At 46.0% G+C, this 18,419-nt stretch overlaps 1 protein-coding gene across 1 annotated transcript in view; it reads right to left on the bottom strand.

The window, feature by feature from the left end:
• Window positions 1-18,419, bottom strand: part of KCNIP1 (potassium voltage-gated channel interacting protein 1) — a 1,548,155-nt gene that overhangs the window by 7,246 nt on the left and 1,522,490 nt on the right. The window lies entirely within an intron of this gene.

Consider the following 18,419-nt stretch of genomic DNA (forward strand, 5'->3'; position numbering starts at 1 on the left):
CTCATTATTCTAACCCTTGCAGGTGAGTATATGGGGCAGGTTACATAGGGTTGTTATAGGAGAAGTTCCTTATAATTTTGCTCTTGCCATCCTTTTGTTTCAGTTTCCATACTTTCCTCAGAAATGCTGCAACTGTACACTTACAGATTTTGATCAGTTAATCGCCTTTTCTTCATCTCTCTCATTTTCTTACCCCAGGCCCTCTCATAAAATCCTTCTGTATTTATTGCATTGAAGATTTTATATCCAGCACAGCAAAGTAACATGTAATTGGCTCTCTGACATCCCTTTGCAGCGACTATATCGGTCTTCATATAGTTTACCTTATATTTCTGATTAGGGCATTACATTCTGTTTTCATAAAATGCCTTATTTCCTCTGGTTCCATTTGGCTACATGGACAGCCATCTGGAACAAGGCTTCAGTGGAATTGGGTATGGTTTGCCATAACATTAGTTAGCACTTTCACAAATTAGATTGCATAACCAGGTCTTGACGATTCCGCATACTGAATACATTACTTCAGTTTACTCCTTTTGGCCACAGTTTTTGTTTCAGTGGTAACGCCTAATTTTGGTTCACCAGATCTTCAGCAGCCGCTCCTCCGCTATGGCGGAGGAGCATTGCTCCCCCTGCTGAGTACCAGGCAGCAGACAGAAACGTGAAAAATAAAATGACAATAAAACCATTTTATTATCATTTTATTTTCATTTCTGCTGCATGGAGTCAAGTCTGGGCGGGGCGGGGCCAAGATAGGTGCAAGGGGAGGAGTAGTGCACACTGTAAAGTACGCATAAAGGTCATGCACACTTTGAACTCTCTCCAACCGAGCTGTGTTGTACAGCTGGGTAAAGTAGAGGCACAGGCTGCTAGGACCTGAGCGAGCATTAGACAAGACCAATCAGGCCAATCACAGTGCTGCTTTCATGAGAGCAGCATCGTGATTAGCGTCTAGGAGCCTGTGCAGGGACCCTGAGCAGAAGAATCCCCAGACAACAGCTGGCTGCGCTGCAGCAGTGTTGAGTAGTTCCTATATATTCCTATACAGAATCTGAACATTCGGATAACATAAACTGTGGGTTTGGTGGCAGACTGATTCCGAGCCGCCCCACCGAGAATGTTAACATTTGCATTAGCTAGCTCACAGTGCCACTAGAATCTCCTCTTATCTGGGAGAGAATAGTTCCTGGCAACCTCAGAACATGACAACCTTGATCCCTCAGATTCGTTGAAACAATGTACTACCTTTCGCTCAGTCACTTGTGCTCACTTATTCGGTCTCAGAGAGTTTACACAGAAGAAACAGTCAAGTGTGTTACAATAAGAATTTATTGCAAAGTTGTTCTTCTAGGTAAAATAGATGAGCTGCAACAACTGTTAGACAGTAGCAGATATATATGATCAGAAGTACAGTGAATATAAATGGATAGTATAGTTCTACCCTTATTCAATAATCATTGTTGGAAATAGCCCTTTTTGGAGGGTTATCCCCAAACGTTTAGCATCTTCCTCATTTGTTTTTCCTGACCTGTTGTTGTTGGCAATAGGACTCTCAGCACTTTACCACTGGTGATCAGTGCTAAAGTGCATATGCTCTCTGTATAAATTGTTACTGTGATTGGTTATCCATGATTGGCACATTTGTTTGAACCAGTAAGCAGAGTGCACTAAGTGTGCCAGGGTTGGTGATTCAAATGCTACTAGTGGGCCTGCAGCACTGATTGTGCCACCCACATGAGTAGCCCTAAAATGGTGTCTCAGGCCTGCCACTGCAGTGCCTGAGTGCAGTTGCTAACTGCCATGCTGACCTGACCAGTATCCCCACTGGCCAGGCCTAACCCTTCCCTTTTTGTGCACATTGGACACCCCTATGGAAGCCCCTAGGTACCTCCCTGGGCAGGGTACAGTGTATATAAAAGGTAGAGCATGTACTAGTGTGGGTGACATGCTCTGGTAGTGAATTACAGCCTTTTTCGTTTTTCACTACAGAAAGGCTATCTTGCCGATAGGCTATTATGGGGAATGCTGTGTATAATGTTTACCTGCATATCTTCCCATAGGAGCAAGATAAAAAAGTTAAAGTCTGGTATACCTGAACTCAGAATTTAACAACATCGCTGCGGCGGCTAAGGGGGCGGGGGGGCCATGCGGCGGGCGCATGCTGGTGACGGAACCGCTCCGTCATCAGCTGCGGTTGGGCTGTGCTCATGACGGAGCGGTTCAATCATGGCCCCGCCCGCTCAATAGAACGCCCAGCGCAGGCGCGGAATCCACGCCGAGCAGGCGCGGCGGCCGGGCCATGACGGAACCGCTCCGTCATCAGCACAGCGCCACCGCAGCTGATGACGGAGCGGTTCCGTCATCAGCATTGAAAGAGTTAATAACACATCTTTTAGGAAGGATGTTTTTAGGCCTCGCGCAGCAGTGTTCGCGCAGCGCGAGGCATTTTGGAGGTGAAAAACGGGTAATGTGAGCTGACTTAGGAATCGCACACGCTTGTGCGTGTGCGTTTTCTTTTCAGCTCCCCCATTGGCCTTTGCATGCGTCTTATTGTAAAAGACCGCAAGCAATTGGCCAGAGGCGCGCACATAGCTCCTCCTTCGGCCTATTGGTGTCTATTACGTGCACCAAGTGCATAATAGACACCACTAGGCCGTGGGAGGAGCAATGAACGTGCCCAGACAAAGGTGTGACACGCGTGCCACTTATTTTTCTTTACTTTTGGTATAAGCGCAGCACCCGCGCTTTACTTTTGATGTTATAAGTAAAGCACGGGTGCTGCGTTTATACCAAAGGTAAAGAAATTTTAAAAACCATCTATTTCTTTACTTTTGGTATAATCGCGGCACCCGCGCTTTACTTATAACATTAAAAGTAAAGCGCGGGTGCCGCGATTATACCAAAGGTAAAGAAATAGATTTATTTTTCTATTTCTTTACTTTTGGTATAATCGCGGCACCCGCGCTTTACTTTTAATGTTATAAGTAAAGCGCGTGTGCCGCGATTATAACAAAAGTAAAGGAATAGAAAAAAACATCTATTTCTTTACTTTGGTATAATCGCGGCACCGGCGCTTTTAACATTAAAAGTAAAGCGCGGGTGCCGCGATTATACCAAAGGTAAAGAAACTGATTTTTTTTCTATTTCTGTACTTATGGTATAATCGCGGCATCCGTGCTTTACTTTTAATGATATGAGTAAAGCGCGGGTGCCGCGATTATAACAAAAGTAAAGGAATAGAAAAAAACATCTATTTCTTTACTTTTGGTATAATAGTGGCACCAGCGCTTCACTTTTAACATTAAAAGTAAAGCGCGGGTGTTGTGATTATACCAGAAGTAAAGAAATAGATTTTTTTCCATTTCTTTACTTGTGGTATAATCGCGGCACCCGCGCTTTACTTTTAATGTTATAAGTAAAGCGCGGGTGCCGCGATTATACCAAAAGTAAAGGAATAGAAAAAAAGCATTTGCAATGCAATAGGTCTCGCATTACTAAATATTTGAGTTATTGGCATTGCATTATTATTAGCAACGCTCAGAGCTCAAACATTTACCAATGCGAGGCCTATTGCATTGCAAATGCTTGTTTAAATCCTGTGTTCGAAAACAGCACTTTTAGAAAGTGGCTGTTTTCTTCTCTGACCTTTCTGTGTGCCTTGGCCTGTTTTTGAATTGACTGCCTGGTTTGTGAGTGACAGGGACTGGGGTGGCTCCCAGAGGCTGAGTGGGTCATCCCTAGGCTGAATAGCTCCATCTGCATCTTGAGTGGTGGGAGGGGATAGCACCTGGGCCTGAATAGTGTTGTGCCTGCCTTCCACAATGCTGGCTCCACCTCCTGCTAGGCGACTCATGACCCTGCCCCTCTCTCTCAAAGGAAAGAAGTAGTCCAGTAAACAAAGTGCTCCAGGACTGACCAGAACTGGTTCTGACTATGCCAAGGCCTCCCTGCCCTCAGAGAACAAAGGGAATATTGATACAAAAAGGGCTACCCAGACTTCAGAAAATGTGATCACCCTGGAATAAAGAAGGAACCTCAGTCAAGGACAAAGCTAGAACACTGAAGAGGAAGGACTGTCCTGCTGTATGTTTGTGGACTGACCTGCAGTTGCTTTTCTGCCAAGGAGGGGGGAAGGACTTTGCTGTTGCTGTGTCCCCTTGCTTGAAGAGGTCTCCAAGGGCCTGAGGAGAGCTGGCCTCCTGTTAAGAAGTCCCAGGAACAAAAGGACTGCACCCCCAGCTTCCCCTCTGAACTCTGCTGAGTGAGTTCTGCCCTTCCTAGAGTGCTTGATCCATTTGTGGGGCCTCTGGAAGTTGTTGTCTGCTGTTTGGGGAGCTGGACAAGAAGAAGATCTACAATATGCACGCATGGCTCGCTTGCAGAGCCATCGTCGACAGTGCGAGAAAATTCCTGTCGCCGCGAAGATCATCACAGCGCCTGTTGCCGCTGCAAGACCTGAAACATCGTTCGCTTGTGTAGTGCAACACCCCGGTGCGGAAAGATTCCTGTTGCTGCGAGCAATGTCGCAGAGCCTGTTGTCGCTGTGAGGAACCGTTGCACCGCTTTCTTGCGGATCGCATCCAGTCGCTGCGAACATCGTCGCAGAGCCAACGCATTGAGGGGCCGCGAGAGAAGAAAATCAACGCTGCACCGCACATCGTCGCCGCACCGAAGATCGTGACCATCCCGAAGATCATCGCATCGTGCCTGTGAGAGACGCTTCCTACCGAACCTACACACTGGAATCCATACAAGGTATCGCATCCCTCCCCATACAGACCGGATTTGTCGCAACACGCCCGCTGCGTGCAGCTGGGTTGTCGCATCGCCATCCCATGGTCTCAGAAGTGATGCATTGCTTGTTTTCCAATGCTGCAGCTTCCCCTTGGAACTTTTGCCGCATCTACAGGTACTTTGGGCTTAGAGTGATGCAACTGGATTATTTTGACGCAAACACTTGAACTCTTTTTAAAGACTTATTCTTGAACTGTGTATGTTGGATTTTTGTCATTTTTGTCTTGTGTAGTTTAGATAAAGATACTATATTTTTCTAAACTGGTGGGGAGTCCATTTGTGATGTTTTCACTGTGTTACTGTGAGTGTTGGTACAAATACTTTACACATTGCCTTTGATGAGCCTGTCTGCTCGTGCCACGCTACGAAGAAGGTGAGCAGGGGTTATCTAAAGAGTGTATCCCCCTTACCCTGACTAGAAGCAAGGGTCCCTATTTGGACATTGGTACCTACTTCTGCCAACTAGAGACCCCCAGATCTAACAATCATGAATATGAAATGCATGATAAAAAGAAAGCACATACTCCTATGATGCCTGTCTAGATGCACCTAAGTGTACCTAGCATGTGAGTAGGTGTGAAGCCAAGAATCCCTCGAGAATTTAGTCTAACCCCATGCCCTGAAGGTGGAGAGTGTGGGATCCCATCCTGGTCTTGCGCTGGACAGCCCGCGAGGGATGTGCTAGATCACTGTCAGCTGGAGCGTCTGGATGCAGGAGCCTCAGCATCTCTGGTCAGTGTGTCGGCTGGAAGTCTCGGTCTCCTCTAGCTAACACTAGTAAAACTTGCTGTATTTATACAGAAAGTATTAAGGGTGCCTTTGTCCCTTGTTTCTTGTATTAGCCATTATTGGATTTGAGGATGACGTATTGGATGAACCTTGTACATAGATATTATGCAGGTGGTGTAGCCGCTGCCTGGTTTCCAAGACCCCTTATGAATATTCATTCATACTGTGTGAGTCTATTGATGAAGTTATAGGACACTATTGTGCACGGAAAACCCTCCTTCTGCACACAGGACTAGAACTAGGTAAAGGTTCAATCCTAAAAGGCTTGTTACTATGTAGTGTAAGGAAGGTAATGTAGGTGAAGGTGTATGATATTACCTGGGCCTATTTTAGGTGTACCTATATGGAACATAACAGCAGGTAAGTGTTTTTTATTTATTATAGCCCCTATCCTTAACCCCTCCCCCTTTGCCCCACCCACCACTTCTTGTGAAAGGGAGCCACGACTGCCCAGCATAGGTCCACCTCTTCTCTGCTCACTATTGGTCCTCTCTGTAGCCTGGAAGAGCGGCACACGATGAACTCAGTCTTTAACCACTTTACAGATGTCCAGGTCCTACAGTATAGCTAACAGATGGAGACAACTGGAGTTTCAGAAGGCCATTCCATAATTCAGTGCTGTGTGAGACTAAGCCTCTTAGCTTGGGTACCCCCAATTTCGATGATTTCCCAAATTCAACTGATTTCCTATATAAATATCACTACTTCTCATGTGGTTATTACAGCCATATTGCCTGTATAATTGGCATCTGCCAGCCTTCTTCACTGGGTACAAATGGACATAGGTTTCAAACTCCTGATGATGAAGAGCTATTTGTAGGGCCCACAGATACTCTAATCGTGTGTCCTTTCACTGAAAGTAAATTAAAACCAAGCTAAAAGTCTTCCAAAACGAGAATGAAGGGCCACATTTTAAGGTCTTTGTGAATGGGAAGCGGCCCAATCTGCATTTGTAATTGAAAGGGGAGGACTTTTCAGGATTTTATTCTCAAGCATTAAAAAATCATTCCCCTCATTGTGAGCACAGTGAAAAGCTAGAACAATTGGAAGAGAAAGCGAGAAGGATTGAAAAGATCTACTGGGGAGCAGAGGAGATGCCAGGAAGGATGGTTTTCTATAGAAAACACCCCTGGTACAAATACAAAAAAACATTTAATATGATGTACGTCTTCTCTACGAACCAATGAACTGACTAGCAAAGAAAAAGCATATTCACTCACTTATTGCACTCTATTACAAGACTGGCTGCAACATTTTAAAGAGAACCGAGATGAGTCAAAAGACATTTGGGCCCTCACAAGTGTATTGCTCTACATAGTCAATGTTTTGAACCTCTACGACCTCTTTCGGACAAGTGAGAGATAGTATAGAAATCATCTTTGAGTGTGAAGGAGACTGAAGAAGCTTGGGAAAACTGATGATTCTTTGCAATCATGATGAGGGAGGGATCAAAAAACATCTCACGTTGTAGAGCTTGGCAACAGGCTTGGGGTAGAAGCCAGGAAACTCGACCACCAGTTTTCCAACCCTGTGGAGTGTGACCACCCGGTATCATGATCATGGTCTTATCTGAGTTCCAAGGTGTTTTTGGACACAAAAACTGTATCAGCTGGCATGACATCTGAAGAGAATAGCCACAGAGTCCCTATCCAGTTCCAAGGCCAAGTGTTTGTCATCTGTAGAAGCAAAATGAATGGATCTGTTGTGGTTTTTGGCGTGGCTTTGTTGCCAGAGAGCTTTATCAGGACCCAAGTCCTAGTGTGGAATGACATGATGGCTCTCAATAGTTTGGGGAGGATTTTTCAATTCTTAAGCTTCTGCCAGAGTATGTTGTGGACTTCTCCATCAAATGCCACGGAGTAGTCGATGACACAGGACAAAGACTGGCAAGGTATTTTGTGTAACTTCTTGATGGGCTATATATGAGAGGGCCACAATGTTGGCGACTTTTAATCCTTCCTCTCAGAATCCCATCCATAGGCTTCGGATGGGGGGTCGATCCTTTGGCTATGCAGCCGCCAAGCTCTGGAACTCCCTCCCTTTATTCTTGAGGAGCTTGGAGGACCTCCCATCCTTCAAGAAAAGCTTAAAAACTCATCTCTTCCCTAGATCTGGCTAAAAGCGTGTCTGTGTAGATGGTTCGGTGGAGTCTAAAGCGCCAGGATACCCTTTGGGTGGCAGACCGCGCTATATAAGTGCACAATACATACAATACATACATTTGATGGAATGATAACAAGCCTTCGTCTGATGCTCATATGGCGCTGTCTTGTACATAGTACTGGCATATGTTTTCTCCTCAATATCCCCCTTCCTGTGGATTGGCTGGAGTATCCCCCCTCCCCAGGAATCTGGGACGTTTCCATGTAATTTACACACTGCGTACAGCGAGGCGAGGACTGACGCCCAAAACTGGGGGTCTTCAGTGAATAAGGATACAAGCAGGCCATTGGGCCCTGGAGCTCTGACCGATTTGAATGTTCTACAAAACCTTGATTACCACCTGATCGTTCAGTGCTAGATGTTCCGAATTCATGGTTGGTATTGATTCAATCATGTTCATTGCGTTTTGTGGGGAAAAGGGTAAAGATTTTTGGTTTGATGTATTGTTGTGGGTCTCGTTGTATAGGCTCATAACATGGGCTACTCATTTTTCTGTTGGCATTGAGTTACCCCTTTTGCTCTTCCCAAGGCATAAGATGTTAACATCGTGCCAAAATTGTTGGTGTCTATTGCTTGCTATTAGATCGAAGCTTTTAATCCATTCAGACTCGTGTTTTGTTCTTTCATGCCCCCCTACCAGTTGTTTAAGTTTTTTTGTGGCCTTTGCTAGCAGCTTCATTGAGGTGGTTGTTTTTAGTCTGTTGTTTGCCCTCGATGCTGCTCTTAATTTCTGGGCGATTCTTTTGATATCCTACACAAATACCAAGGTGTGGTTTGTTGCCAGTGTTGTGTTGGTGGTTCCCTAGTAAAAGGGAGTACAGTTCGGAAACCAGTGGGGACCAGCCTTTGATGAGATCAAGGTTTTGTGACATGGTTGGCCAGCCCTCCAATTGGCTGTTCCATCACTCCATTTTAGCTGTGTTTGAGGGTGACCATTTTATCCTGCGGAGGAGTTTGTAATGTTACCTGCCTTTAGCTTTTTCCAGTGCACAAAGTCGTTTGTGGTTCCCTGCTGATAGGGTCAGCTGAACTGTCAGGGCAGCATGATCGCTCTCTGTCCTTTGGTGAACCTGAAAGTCCAGGAGGGCTTCACTCAAACCCTGGCTTAGAAATATATAATCAATTGTAGTTTGATTATTGAAGGATTGAGGATAGCTTTTGAATTGGTTTGTATTTTTTGGTGTCGTCTGTGCTGACTCCAAAATTGTATGTCTGTAAAAAGATGTTAAATCTCCGAGTCATTTCACTGGGACTCCTAGAGCTTTGGCATCCTTGCCCAAATTGTGCATGTTAATGTCTCCCAGTATGAATATTTCAGAGGCTGGGTGGTTTCTGATTCGTTTTTCCAGCTGGGCAATCAGCTTTTCTGTTTTTTCCATGGTACTATTGTCATGGGAGTTGAAATAGATATTGATCATAAACATTGACAGAGTGCTTCTGTTAACTCTATAGCCCTTAATTAATCCTGCTTGTAGTGTTTCTGAGTTGGATGTTATGTCTGATATGCATAATTTTATTGAGTGCTTAGTGTATATTGATACCCCTTTTGATGGCATTCCGAGTCAATTGGTCTTTTTGGAGTGTTTATGATATTCTGCAAAGCTTGGTAGGAGTGTTGGTGTTTGAGACCATGTCTCTTGAAGGCAGACAACGTCTGCTTCATTCAGGAATGAGAGTGTAGAATGGCTCTGTTGGATCTCAGTGATTCCGGCAACAATCCAAGTTATTATTTTGGTAGTTTCTGTCTTAAACTTCATCTCCCCACTGCAGTGTGATTAGTGCTGGGGATTTTTCAATCTCTGACTGTTTAAGTTGGTGGCAATCCGACCTCCAGTCATTTGAAGGATCCAGAGCTGTACTCTGATGCATGATTGACCTTCAATCTCCTACTGGTGCTTCTGGCCGAGATTGAATGTCAAACTTTCCATAATTTGGACTGTTAGCCCCCAGTTCTTTTGAAGCTGCACTGGCTGCCCGTCAAATTTAGAGTGCAGTTTAAATGTCTTTGTGTGGCCCACAAAGCCATTTTTGGTAAGGCTCCTAAGTATATTAAAGAGAGTTTGAGGAAGTACATTCCAGGGAGAGCCCTATGGACGGGCAAAGCCTGCAAATTGATTGAACCTAGATTTAAGCTTAAATCTAAAGTTGGCAGGGCTCTGCCCGTACTCCTTCCGCAACTTTGGAATGAGCTACGTGCATTCCTGCAGGAAGACTCGCAACTATTGTCTTTTAGAAAGAACTTAAAGACCTATTTGTTTAAAAGGATAACATCCATACCCTAATGAGGTTTGATGGCGGAGGGCACTTTTTGGGTTGCTGCAGGTTATGTACTTTTTCTGTGAAAGCGCTTAGAGACCAGTGGTGATTTGCGCTATACAAAAACATTCTAACATAACATAACATAACAGTTCGTGAAATGCTCTTTATCCTGTATCACCTTTTTTAACAGGCTTGCATCTCGCCATGTTATAATTTTTGATTCTTTTGCTTTATCCAGGCCTCATAAGTCAAATTGTACACTAGTTAATAAATGATAGTGAAGGGATGTACTGCAGGAGTTTCAGTATGTTGGATTGGTTAAGAATGTCAGAAATACCCCTGGATGCGTACTGTGGGATATAATTTTTTGTGACCCACCCGCGTTGTCTGCATTGGGGCTGCCTTTTTCATGTGACTGGCAGCAGTCCTCTGGTTGGGACTGTTGAGGAGCCCACCTTATGGCCGTGCCAAATGCATGCCCTTCCGTTGACCTATTTTTTATGGGGTGGAATTGTCTCAATGGTGACTCGTTCTGATGGGCACTATTATTGCCTGTTTTTAGTGTTTTATATATTATAAGGGTTTTGCACCTGGCAGATTGCTGCTCTACCAGATTTCTCATCTGGGCTGTGGGAGAATTTATCTAGGGGCCATCTGGCTTTGTCCTTGTTATGGGCTCGTTGCGGAGGTAAAGATTATTCAATTTGTAGTTTGAGACGTTTGATTGAGGTGAAAGTTGAAGAGTAGTTGTATGTTATGTATTATAGACCTTAGCGCTTGTCTAGTGTTAGCTAAAATCTTCGCTGCTTAAAAATTATTTGCAATGCCTTTTCCGGATATGTCAATTTGCAGTGCGCAGGGAATTATTGCGGCCCTTGAATTTTGAAGTGAAGTTTGACCGAAGTTTATCTGTGGTGCTTAATTATTCTGAGTGTAAAAGACTTTTCATGGGTTGGCCGCGATGGGACTACAGATAGTACTGCTGAGGAATGGGGGGATAGTGGTGGGGGGAGCAAATGCCGGACACCCAATCCGCACTCTAACCTAGTGGGGCCGCTTCAGTGAGTCTGGGCTCAACCAATGTGGGACTACAGAACCTCTGCTTGCATCTCTGCCTCTCTCACCTGTAGTCTCTAACGGGCGGCAGAGCAAAATACCTCATTGCGTCTTTTTCTCCTCCTGTGTCCTATACTGGGCTAGGCCGGGTTATTGGTTTTTGGCTGGTTAAATCATTGAGTTGTCGCCCCCCTGTTTACCACCTCCACCTCCTCTGGGAGTTTTCTGTAGTCTACGGGCGTGATCATGTGGCCTTCAGAGCCCCGGCCAGGTTTCCTGTGATGGGGATTTTGAAGTTATGCTCTCCTACTGCCTCTCTGTGACACAGCACTCACACCATTCACTGATTGGTATGCGGGGTAGCAGGTAGTGGGAGGTAGTGACAGGTAGCTGCTCGGGCCACAGCCTCGGTCAGTGCCTGAGCTGCACAACTGCAAAGCTTCCCTCATGCAACTCATGCCACTTTGGTTCTTCCGCCTCTTTCGGGCAACCAGACAAATGGGGCAATTGCCTAAAGCTTCCTCTTGAATACATATAAGTTACCCCAGTTGTTGCCTGGTAGCCCCTAGACAACCCATAGGGCAGAGTGAATTGTATTTAAAAAATTGGTCATGTACTTTTAAGTTTCACATGTCCTGGTAGTGAAAAATTGTTACATTTGTTGTTCACTATTTTAAGGCCTACCCTTCCCATAGGATAACACTGGGTTACCTTATTACCTTTACTAAGTGCTAACTTTTGATTGCAAACAGGCAAACGTTTCATGTTTGATGTCTGAGGAATTGTACATAAAAACCCTCTTCAATGGAAAAAGTAGGTAGGAATGCCATGTTTACGCTCAAATGAATTGTAATTCAAAATCCTCTTTAGTGATGAAGTCGGATTTTAAGTGGCAGGTCTGAAAATGACACTTTTAGAAAGTTGCCATATTCTTGTCCTAACAATTTGGTGCTTGCAGACTGTGTCCTGGGTCACATGAATGTGTGCAGTTGACAGTTGGCCTTTGTGTATTCCCCCCATACAGTAGAGACTAGGTGTTGGTAGGATGGGCCATCCTGCCTGCGTAGAAGGGGCAAAGCTGTTACCTGCCCACTTCCATTTCAAAGAAGCTGTCTTCAGCACACTCACAAAGAACATAACACCAATCTATTGTCACCCTTGACTTCTTAGAACCTGGGCAGAAGAGGAAGGAAAATCCAGAACCAGATGTGGGGGAACGTCTAGAAGTTTCTACTACTTCAAAGGCTGGCATCAGGTATAACTATTGGACCCTCAGACCAACTCTTCAGTTCAGTCCTGGACCTGTGGATGACCCCTAGAAGGACTGCCTTGTACTTTACAGTACTGCCCTGCTGCTGAGGTCTGCTTTGTACCACGGACAGCTGCCCTACTGCAACCAGAGGACTGCCCTGCTGCTTGAAGCATGACTTGTACCCCTAGAGGAGTGCCATGCTGTTTGAGTCCAGCATTGCTGCTTGATCTCAGGACTACCAGAGTGACTCTAAGTGTCAGGTGGCTGACCTTATGTTCTGAACTACAGGGACACAGCAAGCTCCAGTGGTGTCCCTGCAATTGCCCATATGACCTGCTGCAACTGGGCCTGCCCGGAACTGCAACTAGACCTGGTTTAACCCTGCTGGTCTCGGCTGGAGTGAGTTCCTGATCCCCAAGAGGTGCCTCCCCAGGTCCTGGATCCTTGGCTAGCATCATCTGAACTCCTCCTGTAAAGAAAGGGGGAAATCATAAAGTTTTGGGCTTTTGCGACCAGAAACAGGCCCATTCGTGCTGAGATCAGGCCGGCCATGACAATCACTAGCACGAAGCTGCAGTGAACCAGACTCTTCATGCTACTGTGACTGACAGCTGTGACCGTCAGCGTGAGATCTGCACTTTGCGCTACATTATGACAGCCCGCGATTACAGTCAACGCAAAGCCACCACTGTCAGCGAGGCCCAACCGTCCTGCCCTTTGCAGCCTCCTCCACCGCGAACTGGACTTCTCACCCCAGACTTTTAGAAGGTAACTTTTTCAAAGGGACTAACCTGTTCTAGTCTGTGCTCCATCGCAACTGGCTTGAATTTGTGACTATCTCCCCGGTTTAGCGCCACAAGATGACTGCGACTGGCCCTTTGTGTTTTTAGGCTATATACTTACCAAAACCAAAGAGAGTGGCAGTGTCAACAAACTTGCCTGTAGATTGTCTACTTGGGAATGATTTAGAAATCTCAGCCTGGGCTGAGGTTGAACAAGAAACCCATTCTAAAATGGTAAATCTCCATGGAAAGGTTAGTGGGGCTGTGATGGCCACAGCCCCAGTCCAAGATGTCCTTCCTGAAAAGGTTGGTAGGGCTGTGCTAGTCTCCGCCCCATCTCAAACAGATTCCTTCCCTGAACTAGTTAACAGAGCTGTTATGGTAACAGCCCATACCCAAACTGAGTCCCTTCCTGAAAAGGTTGGTGGGGCTGTGATGGCCACAGCCCAAACTCAAACTGATTCATGTGTTGTGAAGCCTGAAACTATGGATCACTCCACACAAACAGAGAGTATTGAGGAGGTAGAGAAATATCCCTCCCACCAGACATTAGGAAAGGATCAGCCTCCTCAGGGAACTGATCTTACCCCTTGTGAAGAAACTGCCCCAGAGGTAGTCAGGACTAGCCTGGCAGAGCCCCTGATGTCAGTGGATCCTTCCAAGGTGGGACCCAGTCTGGAGCAGGTAACCTGCCGAACTCTCTACCCTGCCTCAGTCAGCCCAGGGCTACAGAGCTCAAGGAGGTCAGTGAGCCCCAAAGGGCCCCTGTCAAATAAAACACCCCCATCAGCAGATTAGGGGAACCAAAGCTAGCAGCCCTAGCAAGGTAAAAACTTTAAAAATACCTGAGGGATCCCCCTTACAATTAGTTAGGGACCTCCCCCAGATGGACACTGTTGGGCACAGCCAAACCTGGGACCCCAAGGCCCCAAACCCGACATGTCCCTCCAGTAAGCCAACCAAAGGGACCCAGCCTCCAGCTGTAGGCAGCCAAAGGTTGACCCTGAGAGCACAGTGCAACTCAGTCAAGGAAAGAAAGGCACGCATGGTGGAAGATGATTGGAGGAAGCTGAGCCCTACATTAGTCGAGCCTCACTTCAGTACTCCATCTCAACACCAGCCTTTTACTTTGCCAAAACACACCACAGGTAGTGATTCCCTATGGTGGAGACCCTCTGATACCCCTAGGGTGAGGGATTGCTTAGTGGACCATGAGACAGGGGGTATCCATGCTAGTGCAGGTACTTCCTTATATGGCCACTTAGGCAATATAGGCTTACCTGGTCAAGGATAGCCTTATCTCCTTTCGTTTGGGGGGGAGGGGTTATGTAGGAAGGTGGATACCTGCCTATGGTTACCCCAGATTTTTTGCCTTGTGTTTAGCTGGTTTTCGACTTAGTTGGCCTGGGATCCTGCTAATCAGGGTACCAGGCTATCTGCTCTCTCTCTAAAAAGAACTCCATGTACCCTAGGTGCATAACTAAATTGGATTGGGTCACCTTATCAGCCCCTGTACCATGCACTATAGGTGCCCAGGGCATAGGAGCCACCAAGGCCTACCAGGGGCTGTAGCATATCTTTTGCCACCCCTGGCTGGTTCTTAAATTGACACAACTGGCTGATCATTCAGCTGGGGTAAGGTGGTGTAATCACCCCTTGCTTAGATATAGTATACCTATATCTAAACCTATATCTGGACACATATAAACCTGTGAGCCACTCCTATGGAAGGCCTCATCAGTCCTGGAGGCAGAGTGCGTGGTTTAATGTGAGATGGAGCTCTAACATGAGCTGAGCCTGTCTGCAGCCGTCGGGAACAAATCCCTAAGCTGTTTCAGGATAATGCCATACCATATACTATTAAGTGCATTATAATCCTCGCGGTTATATAGCAACTTTGGTTTGGCTTTATCAAAACATGTTGTGTAAGGTGTCATATGAATTGGAATACTATCCCCTCGCCAGTTCTGGCGACGGGGATAGCATTCCACCCTTCTAGAGGGAGAAGACGTTACTTTAATTAAAACGCGGTTAATCCTAACCAGAGCCTCAACATCACAAAATGGATGTTGCTGCCCTGACACAAGTCTGGCCTCCTGCTGCTGACCGAAACCTGGCAGGGGAGGCTTTGACAAAGAGTTTCCTGTCACAGGGAGGTGCTACACCACCCCAGACAGGAGATAGTGGATTGGAGCAGGGAGGGTTGAAAGAAACTAGACACTGCCTGGGGCACACAAGGTGTCCCATGCAAAATCCAGTCAAACCGGTTCTGGGGCATTCCAGCCCCAGCTCTGGCGCGAAACTGGACAAAGGGAAAGGGGTGTAACCACCCCCTTCCTTGGTCCCACCCATAGGAGGGACCTAGCAGGTAATCCAGCCCCTTGATTTGGAATAAAGGTAGGAGCTGTGCCAGTGCACATCAGATTATCCTGACTGAAACTTATGAAACAAAACTCTGGACCCTTCGACATCCTACTCGACGTAGAAGACTGAAGAATCTCCCTTGTGGTCAAGGAGTGACCACCCTGTGCAAACAGGCACCATCCAGCGCCCAACAGTTTGCTTTGTTGCAGTTCCCGCCAGAACTCGAGCAACAGAGATCAACTAGACCCAGCTTCCCTAACTTCCAGCAGCCCGATCCACAGTCCCAGCGAATCTGAGACCCGTGGAGGCGACGTGAAGCGTGGAGGTGGCTATCTTGGAAAAACTACAAAGTGCTGACCGTGCAGCTCCCGAGGATCCCTCAAAGCCGTGCATTGGGGTTTGAGAAGCCCCAGCCCAGAGCAGCTTTTGCACTGAAGATCTCCCCTCCACAATCACCGAGTGCTGCGTGGGGCCCTTTTGCATTTTTCTGCTTGATGCGTTGGTCCGGTCACTTGCCCGTTGGCTAGTGGCCCCAATACCAACGATCCTTTAAATTTACACTGCTGGTCCGGTTGCTCCAGACTGGCCCTTGCTCCCCTAAAAAGGAGCAATCTATCTGACCTTGCTGGTCTGAACAAGAAGCAATCTTCCAATCCTGCGTGGGTTGCACTTGCCAAGGCTTGGTAACTCCGATCCGGAAGCCGACACCGCCGACAGCATGAGCCTTTGTGGGACAGCTTGTGATTTGCTCCAGGTCATCCTCGATGCCCCAGAGTCCACGTGGCAGCGGAGACAAACTTCCCGTCAAGCACCTGATTGCGCCCGACATTGCCTGGTTCCTTCCTGGTTCCATCCTGGTCACTGCTGAGTGACCCAGCCTCTGTCCCCTCTGCTTTCAGGTACTCTACATCTTTGATCCACCCTTTAATCCAACCGGACTCTTCTCTCCTGGCCGTCTGCAGCATCTTCATCTCCAGGCTCCATAGATCTACACGACGAAACCCGACACACATTGGCACCTATGCACCCGCTTCCTGTGGGTGAGGTAACGATCTAACACCGGTGCTCCTGTAGTGGTTTACACCTCTAGTGTCTAAGTTTAAAGTGTGGTAATTCTATTCCAGTCGGAAGACTCCTAAAACTGTAACTCGATAACTTTTACGCACCATTGACTTTGCATTGGTGCATGCGTGTGCTTTTAGCGCTGCACCCGATTCCCGCGGGCTACTCCCGTCCTAACTGCTGTTAGTCCAGTGTAGTCCCAGCGATGCCCCAGGCCTTACCACTGTTCGTAAAGTGATACTTATACCACTTTTTAGATATATGGTTTGAGTGGCCACCGGCCTCATCCATAATTGTGCAACTTTCATATGTTAAACTGTGCTTTTGTTTAAACGCTTCTGCTTCTATACTCATAAAGAGTACAGGGGATTATTCTAGTAATAAATACACATATTTTTTAATATATAACTTGTGTGGTGTCCTTTCATTTGATATTACAGGATTGCATATGGTAAAACAGCTGGCTTCACATGCCCTCTTGAGTTTAGCCTAAAGGCTGCTTGGTCCATGCTACCATTAGGATAGCTTGTCTTCAAGGTTGACTTACAACCACCACCATAAGGTATTGTTTGGACTGATACAAGGTGCCCCCAGAATTGGAGACATCATACATCAGGCCAACTTCTCAGAGGAATTAAAAGAGAGATGTGATCAGGAGTCAAGGAGTAGGGACTTGAATTGCCTAAACTTTAAGAACTCTACCATCCTCCTTAGAGAATCCTGGCAAAATGCTATAACATTTTCATTCTTGTTCAATATAGCAAACGCTGAAATGTGATTGGTTATTTAAACATTTTGTGTGGAGGTTGAATCCAGCATCTGAATTGGCTGAGTGAAAGTTTAATATTCGGGATGCTGACTGGAATTGTACTTGTAGCTTAGATATGTCCTGCTCACAAGTACATGTATTAATTCACTATTAACACTTTTTATCTTTTAGCTGTTATTTTTTTAAACCAATGTTTAAGAAATAGGCAAATGTTTGAAGAAATGTTGTGATACAACTTGTGTTTAACATGCAATTGTTTTTTATGCACCTTGGGCGATGGTAAGGTTTCTATTGCTTTAAATGGAGTAGATGGATGTGATAGTAATGTTTAAGTTAATTTATAAGAACGTGTACTCCAATATAGTTTCACAAGCCTTGTGGTTTAAATAAACCTATTTTGTACTACTAAGCTGTAAATCTTGAATTACTTTCACACCAAAATAATGACTGGGGGATGGGCTCTTTTTCTGAAACTTGCCTGTCACTCCACTCATGCCTCCATCATACTGTCTCACATTGACCCAGGATTCATCTCCCCTATTTTCCAAAAATGTACTTTAGCAGAGGATAGAGAATTTGTGGAACTGGGTGCAGCAGGAAGGCTTGGCTTGTTTTAGGAAAGTTGAGAGGATGTTAATACTGATTTCAGGTGAGGCGTGAAAAGATGGTGGAGCTCAGAGTAGGAGATAAAGCATTTTGAAACAGAAGCATCGTGCCAGTGCAAGTGCCTGCACTCACCAGGTCCCCACACTAGCTCCTTCTTCTTGAATATGGTTTGAAAATGTTACTGGCCGTGCACTACCCATTATCTCTCCTTAGGGATCAACTCTTGTTTCCCTCTAAGAGCTTTTCTACACCTCCCTTAGCTTTAACAAGCCAAGACTACTGCCTGAAACCCATCCATGCATATCAACTATGAAGAGCGGTCAGCAATTTACATGGTAAAGATACTCAGCATCACACCAGCCACTTTTTTCCATCACACATGGTTCGTTGTGCAGATCTGTGTGCAAACCCTGCCCACTTATGGACACAGGGTGCCTAAGAGATTGTTTCCGTACAAGAAGTACAGGATACCTTAATCCATTCTTCACCACTCTTTTCCAACATGTCGCACTACTCCGCTAAG

This window comes from Lissotriton helveticus, chromosome 7 (genome assembly GCF_964261635.1).
Source record: "Lissotriton helveticus chromosome 7, aLisHel1.1, whole genome shotgun sequence".
NCBI classification, from domain to species: domain Eukaryota; kingdom Metazoa; phylum Chordata; class Amphibia; order Caudata; family Salamandridae; genus Lissotriton; species Lissotriton helveticus.